The 9,590-nt window shown below is 48.3% G+C and overlaps 1 protein-coding gene across 2 annotated transcripts in view; it reads right to left on the reverse strand.

Moving 5' to 3' along the window:
* The window catches only part of Snx10 (sorting nexin 10), a 58,840-nt gene extending 50,023 nt beyond the window's left edge, over positions 1 to 8,817 (reverse strand). The window contains exon 1 of one of the 2 annotated variants that reach the window (XM_051202847.1): positions 8,723 to 8,816. The gene's annotated coding sequence lies outside the window, so the exon portion shown is untranslated. Of the gene's footprint in view, positions 1 to 8,722 lie in introns of both variants that reach the window. The other variant, XM_051202845.1, reaches the window with a different exon arrangement.
* Between the last annotated feature and the right edge of the window lie 773 nt (positions 8,818 to 9,590).

A 9,590-nucleotide genomic window follows, 5' to 3' on the forward strand; every position in this document is an offset into this window, starting at 1 on the left:
AGTTCAAGGCCAGCCTGGTCTACAGAGAAAGTTCCAGGACAGCCAAGGCCACACAGAGAAACCCTGCCTTGAAAAACCAAGAGAGAAAGAGACAGCTGGGAATAGAAAATGCCAACCCAAACACCAAACACTGGGTTATTAACAAGCATTCACATTGTTCAGGATATGAGGTAGGCCATGTTCTGTCCACACATGAACCTGGAAAAGCCAGCATCTGCATGTGACCTGTTCAGGGTCATTAGCTACGAATGCTCCTCAAGGATAACTTGAGGACGAGTCAACCCACTGGGTAATCACTGAGATTTGTTCCTGGACAGTGACACGGCCTAGTGTAAGACCTAAGGAAGAGATAAAAACAAGTTACTTTGTGAAGCAAAGCTCACTGTATCAAAAATGTAGCCCTGGTGTCAGGGTTACAGGAAGGAGGAGTTGGGTGGGAAGGCAGGGGTCAGGTGGCACATACATTTAATCCCAGCACTCAGGAGACAGAGGTAAGTGGATCTCTGTGAGTTCAAGGCCAGCCTGGTCTACATATCCAGTTCAAGGCCAGCTGGGCTACACAATCGAGAGACCCTGTTTCAAAAAAGAAAAGAAAGAAAGAGGGAGAGAAGAAAAGGCAACCAATTAACTAGGTCTTGATACTGGAAGAGGACAGGCAGGAAAAACAGGACCAGCCTGGGGCTCTTAAGGCACAAGGCAGCTAGCAAGATGGACTGGCGAGTAAAGGCACTTGCTATGCAAGCCTAGTGACCTGAGTTCAATCCAGAACCCACATAAGGGTGGATGGAGAGAACAGACTCCACGGTTGCTCCACCCTATGGCACTGGAAGACACTAGAGCTTTATCCTGTCACAAGGCAGGGGCCCAGGTTTGACACCGCCATACCCAAATTCCATGCTTCCGCAGTTACGTAACCCTCCCACACCTGCACACTCCTCTATAACTGGCTCCCAACTGTTGTGTTGTTGTTTTGTTTGTTTTTTGAGTTTGAGCCCAGGATAGAAATAATCTTTTTGTGCACTGTAAAGACGCCTTCTGATTGGTTTAATAATGGGTTGAATGACCAATAGCTAGAAAGGAAGAAGGTAGGTGGGACTTCTGGGCAGAGAGGGAGGGAGAGGAGATGAACCCAGATGCCAGAGTACATGAAGAGGAAACAGGGCAGGGCGTGCAAGATAGAGGAGAGGTAAAAAATCATGAGGCAAAACATAGATAATATAAATGGGTTAATTTAAGTCATAAGAGCTAATGGGACCAGCCTAAACTATAGGCAGCGCTTTCATGATTAACAGGAAGTCTCTGTGTCATGATTTGGGGGCTGGCAGTTCAAAAAAAGCCTGTTGCACCTGACTGCAAACTCACCATCGAAGCAAGGGTGTCCCTGAACTCCTGATCAAAGTGCCAGGATTACAGGTGTGGGATACTGAGTCCAGTTTTGTTACTTAAAATCTCTAACACAACATTAACGCATACCTTCACTTCACACTGACATGCTGTAATACCCCATGGCAAATTCAAGTTCTGCTTTCCCTACATCTTCTTCTCAGTTTTGCTGTGAGCCTGAAGACCACTGGGGGGCAGGGAGGCGGGGCTGCAGCTGGAAGGAGTTAAGGGGAGGAGCTGGGTGTGGTGGGCTCCAAATACATCGAATGAATTATCAAAGAACGTTCCCAAAAGGAAATAAAGGCCACTGCGTTAACAGGAAAAACTTGGGCAGAGGACATGATGGAAAAGGGAGCCAGTGACTCACAGACCAGTGATTGGAAAGAGAGGTGTCACTGCAGACCGAATGAGGAAGCTGCAGAAAGGGTCAGAAAGAAGGCTGAGCTCAAGAACAAGCTAGCACAATGTAGGGCTAAGATTAGGAAGGGTACAGGAGTGAGGGTTAGAGAAAACTCTACCAAAAGTTCTGCCTTCACACTGAGACCATCTCCTTGAAAAGGGGGAGGTGGGCTGGGTGTGGTGGCTCATACCTGTAAGTTCTTGGAAAGCTAAGGAAGGTTTCCTCAAATTCAAGGGCAGCTTGGGTAACAGAGTGGGTTCCAGGATCTCCTGGCCTACTGATGGAGACGCTGCCTCAAAGCCCCAAAATGGAAACAAAAAATAGAAGTATTGCGACACATGGGCAATCACCACCGTTTTCACTGGCCACAGATGCCAAGAACTGGTGCTGGGTGGAGTTTTAGTGGCCGGTGGGAACGCGAACAATCAGGAATCCCATGTGACCTACGTAATCAGATTCAAACTACCCAACAGAACACCATTCCAAAGGATCCGAACTGGCAAGCAAGGAGAAAAGGGCTGTGAGCAAGCAAGAGGTTCCACACTCAGCCAAGGACACAGCACAGTGGGGAAGATGCTCACTGCCACACTGGCGGGCTGTATGCTCGCTGGCAGTCTGCCTTGGCCAAGGGAAATCGTTTAATACCCCTGTGCCTCAGTTTCCTTACCTATAAAATGGGCCAACTGTGCACTTCACGGATGTGCTAAAAAGAGTCAATGAGACAATAATACGGAGACCGGTGCCTGACACTCACTCTGCCAGCTCCAGCCACTTGGTCTCTGTTTGTTTGTGCTTTATTTTTTTAACAATTTTTTAAAAAAACAATTATCCTTGAAGTATCATCCATGCCAAATTACAATGTTTAAGGGACAGAACTTTTGGGAGTATTTTTGTTTTGTTTTGTTTTGTTTTTGAGCCAGGGTTTCTCCATGTAACAGCCCTGGCTGTCCTAGAACTCAATTTGTAGCCCAAGCTAGCCTCGAACTCACTGAGATCCACCTGTCTCTGTCTCCCGAGTGCTGGGATTAAGTTGTACTCCACCACCGCCCAGCAAAACATGTTCAATAGATACACTCTCCAGTTCACCTGCAAGGGTAAAGCATACATTGGGGCCATCACCATCCAAGGCCCAAGAAACGGAAGGTAAGACACACCGAAAGTCCTTCTAGAAAGAGGTGAAATGCCAAAGTTTTATTCCTAACTCCATTTTTGGCAGAAACACTGAAGTAATCAAGGGCATCTGATACGTGTCTGTCCAGACCCAGCTCGGCCAAGTTCTCAAAACAGAGGTCACAGTTCTTCAGTTTTCCACTGTTGCTCAACCATCAGAGAACTGAGCTGAACAGAGAGTAATGGCCTGCACCCTGATTTGAATCATAACACTGATTTCCCAGCGTACGGAACGTGGGTGGCCATGGGTCCTGGGTTTAGAAAAGGGTCTGATCGCTGCTAGGCAAACAGATGAAAAGGCTACAAATTCGTTAATCCCTCTGAGACCCACATTCCAGGCTTCCAGCCCAAGCAGACCCCCAGCCTTCACACCAGCAGGATAAGCGTGCCTCCCCCAACTCCTCCAATGCCAATCCTCTACCTGCTCTGCCAGGAAGAAATCACTACTCAATGCCAGCACCAAACAGAACTCTTGGTATGTCTGTGACTGTGACTCCTGACCCTAACACTTGCACGCTATGGCACACACACATACACACACAAATAAGTGCACACACAACGTGGCATACATGCCATCCATGTCTTACTTATCGAGGCAATTTATAAAGAAGTGTTTAGAGGCTGGAGAGATGTCTCGATGGTTAAGAGCACTTGCTGTTCATCCAGGGGACCTGGGTTCAATTACCAGGACCCACACATGGCCCACAACTGTCTGTAACTCCAGTTTCAAGGAATCTAACCCCTTCTTCTGGTCTCCAAAGACACATGCGGTGAGCTGACATACATGCAGGCAAGACAGCAATACACATAGAAAACAAAAATAAGTAAATCTTTAAAACAACAACAACAACAACAACAAATAAGCACTTAATCTGGCTTATGGTTTCAGAGTCCATGATGCCAGCGCAAAGGAGTATCGGAGAGCTCACAACCACCAGGCAGAAAGAAAGGGCGCTGGGAATCATAGGAGTCTTTAGAAACCTCCAAGCCCACCTCCTCCTACGAAGCCACTCCTCCTAGTCCTTCCCAAACAGTTCCACCAACTGGTGATCAAGTATTCAAACGTATGAGTGTAAAGGGGCCGTTCTCATTCAGACCCCACATGCCTTCACATACACACAAGAGTAAGTAAAGCTAAAAACAGAGAGCAACTGCCCACAGCAACAGAATAAAGGGTCTGGGGCACAGGGGAACTCAGGCAGGGAGACACACTGGTGGCCTCTCCTTTAACCTGTCAGCTGAGTGACAACCCTAGAGCAGGGTTAGGTTTCTCCACCAGTGAGGCAGGGGCTAAGTCTGTGACGGAAACACTCAGAACTGGAGATGCAGCGCAGAGCCACATCATATGCCCAGCAGGCTCCGGGAGGCCCTCCGTTCCATCCCCAGCACAGAAGGGACGTCTCTGGCTTACCGATAATTTGTGAAGCCATGGAGAAGAACAAATTCCACTTGTACAGTCTCTGTACCAACCTTGGAGAAGGAGAAACAAGCCTACGGAGCCCTGAGGCCCAGAAATCTGCTTCTTCCCCCACACAATTCTTACGGATAAAATGTCCAAGGGGCCAACAAGATAGCATAGCAGATAAGAGCACTTGCCACCAAGCCCAAAGACCTGAATTCAATCTCTGGGGCCCACATAGTGAAAGGGAACCAACCTCAACAAGCTGCCCTCTGACCTCCACACTTGCATGCCATGGCACACATGCACAATGCACACACACTTAACATAAACGCGCAAATAAATAAATGTTTTTTTTTTTAATTTTTATTTTTTTAATGTTTGAAAACCACAGATGGAGAGAGTCAATGGCAACAAGAAGATGCATTGGAAGGGTCTGAGGGAAGGTGAGGGTCAGGCCAGAACAAAGCACCGGTGGCCAGAGACGGAGAGGATGGCTGAGGGGAAACGAGAAAGATGACTGCAGGAAAGCAGTAAGTGAAAAATCCAAGTGTGATGTGTGCCAGGCCTGCCATGGGAGGCACATGCAAGTAGAGAAGTCCCAAGGAGAGGCTCTGAGAAGGGGATCCAGGAGCCTTGTGCCCATGGGAGACAGGGACCTGTGCCTGAATGTCAGGCTCCAAGCCGCTGTTTCCCGTAGCCTGGGGTGACCTTACATAAGCTCTCATTGCTAGTACCAACTTAAAGAGTCTGCCTGTGTCCCCACTGGGCACCCCTTGACTCCTCTCATCACTTTTTCTCTCTTCCCATCCCATAGTCAAAAAGGGCTCCAGCTGTCCTTCCTTCTTAGGGGGAGTGGGGGCTGTTTGTTTTTCCAGACAGGGTTTCTCTGTGGCTTCGGAGCCTGTCCTGGAACTTGTTCTGTAGACCAGGTGGGCCTCCAACTCACAAAGATCCGCCTCCCTCTTATGTCCTAGGGCTGGGATTAAAGGCGTACACTACCACTGCCCAGCCAGACATCCTCTCTTTCCATTGTAAATTGATTCGCTTTCATTTGTAACTTAACAGTTATGATTGGGTACCTCCACCATTTAAAGAGATTTGGTGTGCAGCTCTGCAGGGCGCATGGTGCGAGCATGGGCTGTGCTCTGCTGATGGCCTCCAAGTGCATAGAGCATACACAAAAGAAAGACATCACACGGCAGACAGAACACCAAAAAGCAACGCAGAGGTCAGCCTCCAGCTTTTATAACAACCTTCTCACAGGAGATTTAATTCAGGGTCCTGGGAGAACTTTCTTTAATCCCTTTTAAAGGCAAAGCCCTCAGTAACCTAAGGACTCCCACTGGGCACCACCTCTTATAAGTTTTACAAACGGTCATGAGTTCACACTGGGGACAAAGCCTTTGTCCCTTGGGAGACAAGCAACAGCAATAATACAGCAAACTGACTCAATATTAATGTTGATAGCAATCAAATCTAGTACGAATATTCCACTTGACGCCAAAAGCAGGCCCTGAGAAGAGCCTGCCCCTCGAAGAGCTGGTAGTGGGGACAGAAATGTGAAGAAACTGAATTCGTTTACATGCGTGTGTTTTGGTTATTGATAAATCGTTAACTCGGCATTCAACAATGTTATCAAAACAAAACTCACCTCATATAATTATCAACAAAACAAAACAGAAATTACCTTTCATTCCCAGCACTTGGGAGGCAGAGGCAGATGGGTCTCTGTGAGTTCAAGGCCAGCCTGGTCTACAGAGCGAGTTAGTTCCAAGACAGCCAGGACTACACAGAGAAACCATGTCTTGAAAAATAAAATTACCTTCCATATCTCCCTAAGGGATTCAGGAATTGGGCATGGAGGCACAAACTTGGGAGGTGGAAACAGGAGGATCAGGAGTTCAAAGCCAGTCTCAGTTACATCAAATAAAAAAAAAGAAAGAAAGAATTTAGGGAGGCCAGTGAACTGGCTCCACGGTGAAGGAGTCCCTACACATGAATGTACACACACACACACACACACACACACACACGCACGCACACACAGACACACTCACACACACATGCGCACGCACACACACACACACACACACACTCACACACGCACGCACACACACACACACACACACACACAAATAAAGTTGTAATTTTAAAAAATACAAAATGGGAAAAGATTCGGGATGCACACCTGTGATCCCAGTACTTGGAAAGTAGGTGCATCAGGATCAAGGGTTCAAAGTCTCGGCTGCATACTGTGTTTAAAGCCAGCCCTGAGCCACAGGAGACCCTTTCTCAAAACAAATTAATTAACTGGTAATAGTGCCAGATGAGGTGGCTCACACCTATAACCCCAGCCCTCCAGCGGCCAAGGCCATCCTTGTGATCGGAGCACTATGGAAGATCTCCAGATCAAGGCCACACTGCAGGTCAGAGACCAGCCTGGGCTACATGAGACACTGCCTAAAAAATAAGCACAGGGCCAATCAAGGTGACACCTTTAATCTCAGTACTTGGAAGGCTGAGGCAAGCAGATCTCTGAGTTCAAAGTCATCCTGGCGTATATATTGAGTTCCAGGACAGCTGTTTTGTTATTTTTGAGACAAGGGCTCATAAGGTTAAGGATGGCCTCAAGCTCCTGACCCTCTTGATTCTGCCTCCCAAGTGTTGGGGTTACAGATATGCGCCACCATGCCTGACTCTGCCAACAATAACTTGACTAGCAAACAAGTGTACCAAGATTTCAACTCAGAAGGGTCTGAAACCAGAAGCTGTGGCCAATGCACTGTCCTATATAGCCTGTAGCTGGGACAAGGTCTAGAGAGCCTAATTGTTAACTGATACCTATTACATAACTAAGAAAAAGGCCTTTGGTGATAAGAGCCCTAAAATCTGGGGGACTTTCCAGGAGTACACCATCATCTTAGCCAACATCCTTCTCTGCTGTTCTCCAAAATGAAAGTCTTTGTAGGCTGGACCCTGTTCTCCGGCAGTTAGTTCTCTGCCTTTCACAAGTGGTTATTACCTCACAGCCCTGAACTAAAAGAGGAAAAAGAAACCGAAGTTCGCCCAATGGCTTAATGGCACTTAAAGGATGCCAAGCAGGGCTGAAGAAGAAGGTCAAGGGTGCTCTATAGCAGGGGAACTGTTGCAGTGGAACTCTTTAAAACGTAGGAAGGAACGATGCTGCCTATTCCTACTTCCAAGACACCAATCTCTGAAGCTCTTCCATTCGCGACATAAAAGGAAGTGGGTAACACCGTCCAGAGCAGAGGAGAATGAGAGGAACATCATGGCCAAAAGATAGCAGCCTCACCCTATCACCGTCTTAGGCACACCTCCCTGAGGGCAGTGCCAGCCAGTCGGGTTTCTGTAACTAAGAAGGCCTAAGACTGCGCTGACAGAAGAAACCCGGATGGTCAGTTAACTAGAAGTAGCTGCTAATGAGGTCTTTCACATCTTCACATAGTCAGTTCTAAATATATCTACATTTATAACATTATTCAAAACAGTCTGTCAGTCAATCTCAACTCTACTAGCCCTTTACAAATAAATAAACGGGAGCTGGGATGCAGCTCAGTGGTCAGGTGCTTGTTAATTTGCTCAAAACCATGGGCTCCATTCATCCCTAGGACCAGAAGCAAGCGAGGAAGACACCTAGAGGTTGGGTGAGACCGAGATGACTGTCCTGTTGTGTCTTAGCCTTAGGGACAGGAAGCATGCAAAGTCACGCACACTCCTCAACCTCACATGAGATATTGCCAGGACACTTACCCTCCACCTCCTGAAAAGCCCCTCAAAGATGGGCCAGGGGCTGGAGGAGTCTCCTAAGGCCCCCAACCCCCTTGGGCCACTCCCACAAGTCCACTCCCATAAGAGGGATTTTCATACGCCCCTCCCCAGGGCGCCTTCTGCCCCCCCCCACGGACCTTGGTTTCAGGGTTGATGGAGACTACGCCAAACCCCCCTTTGCTCTCAATTTCTAATCCATCGCCCTCTACGAGCTTGTGCCTTGAGGAAACAGACATCCCGTGACCATCATCCCCCTTAACAATCCTTGTAATTTTAGTAAAGTGTGATGTGTCCGGAACCAATAAGCAGGCTGTTGCTTCCCTGTGTCATTAAACACGATCATCAACGTGGGTTCCTCCGCGGCCTTTTTCATCAATCCCACAATCCCATGAAGAAAGGAGAGGGAAAAAAAAAAAAAAAAAAAACCACCTTCCTTGCCCCTCCCAGCCCCTAAACTCAAAGGTGTCTGGCCTTGCTTTCAAGGGCCGCCGGCCAGCATCTCCCGCGTCCCCGGCTGAGCAGGTGCTGGGGCGGCCGCGGCGGCCGCCACCCAGCTCCCTCCCCGAGGCTCGGCTTACTCACGCGCGGTCCTGGGCGGCGGCGCGGGGCCGGGAACACCACGGAGTTTGCTGACTCAAGGCGCCGCGGCGGCGAGCGCCCAGGAGCGCAGCCCCGCGTCCAGCGCACGCAGAGCCCGCCCCGCCCTGCGCGCCCGCTGCCCCCGCCCCGCGCCGCTGTCGGCCTCCTACAGGAACGTGGGAACAGCCGCTACCTAGCTGGCGGGTCCTTTTCTCTATCCAGCAGTGAGGGATGGGGGAGGCGCGGATCAGACAAGCATGACTAGGTGTTAACCGCAGGATCTCGATGGCGGGCGTGTGACTGTTTGCTATACAAATAATTTTAACTTCTCTGTAATTTCTTTTTTCATGAACTATAAGGAGCAAGCTATGCAGTCTGCCAAAGATAAGCACATTTCCTAAATACCATCTTGGTCTGAATCTCACCCACCTGTGCGCATGGAACACCTCAATGGTACAGAATGGGAAGATGGCCCAGCATTAAGAGCACTTTTTGCCCTTTCAGAAAACACACACACACACACACACACACACACACAAACACAGAGCAGCTCACAACCCCCTTCTGTCCAGTCACCCATGTGGTGCACATAGTACATACAAGCCAGCAAATTACTCATAAAATATTATGAATTATGAATAAATCTAAAGACAGAAAAACTAGGTGATGGAAGTGTTAGTGAGTCCTTTGAATCTGGGACCACCCAAAATCTTCCTGGAAAACTTGACTGTTTCTGTATTTCACAGTTACACTGACATATTGAACAAAACTTACCAAAATGAAATGTCTTATCTTGGACTTGTACCTCCAAATGATCTAAACTGCAACCAAGCTATGATGTATGTGTGGTCATTTCAAAGAAAATGG

The sequence above is a fragment of the Phodopus roborovskii genome, unplaced genomic scaffold, assembly GCF_943737965.1.
Source record: "Phodopus roborovskii unplaced genomic scaffold, PHOROB, whole genome shotgun sequence".
Lineage (NCBI taxonomy): Eukaryota > Metazoa > Chordata > Mammalia > Rodentia > Cricetidae > Phodopus > Phodopus roborovskii.